At 39.9% G+C, this 281-nt stretch overlaps 1 protein-coding gene across 1 annotated transcript in view; it reads right to left on the reverse strand.

Moving 5' to 3' along the window:
- The window catches only part of LOC118326156 (protein Niban 2-like), a 44,238-nt gene that overhangs the window by 16,643 nt on the left and 27,314 nt on the right, over positions 1 to 281 (reverse strand).

Raw genomic sequence — 281 nt, forward strand, 5'->3', positions numbered from 1 at the left:
GCCTATTTACAAATCCAGCAGACATAGAGCTACATTAGCATTCATTTGAAGTGGAGCTTGTAAGGGAGAATTGGATACAACGCTGGAGGCAGGGTGCCATTCCTTCTTATTGAAGTTGCGGAGTGGTTCATGAAGCCAAAACAGTTTGTTTTCTAGGTAGAAAATTACCCAAATCTTCCACAAATGGTTCTCGTATCTGACTAAATGGATCAAATGCTTATAGTGAAACGAGTCATTTTGGTTGTGACACAAAATGAATCCACTGTTTTACAGCTGCTTCT

Source organism: Morone saxatilis, unplaced genomic scaffold (genome assembly GCF_004916995.1).
Source record: "Morone saxatilis isolate NCDOM2014 unplaced genomic scaffold, NCSU_SB_2.0 Contig16, whole genome shotgun sequence".
Classification (NCBI taxonomy): domain Eukaryota; kingdom Metazoa; phylum Chordata; class Actinopteri; family Moronidae; genus Morone; species Morone saxatilis.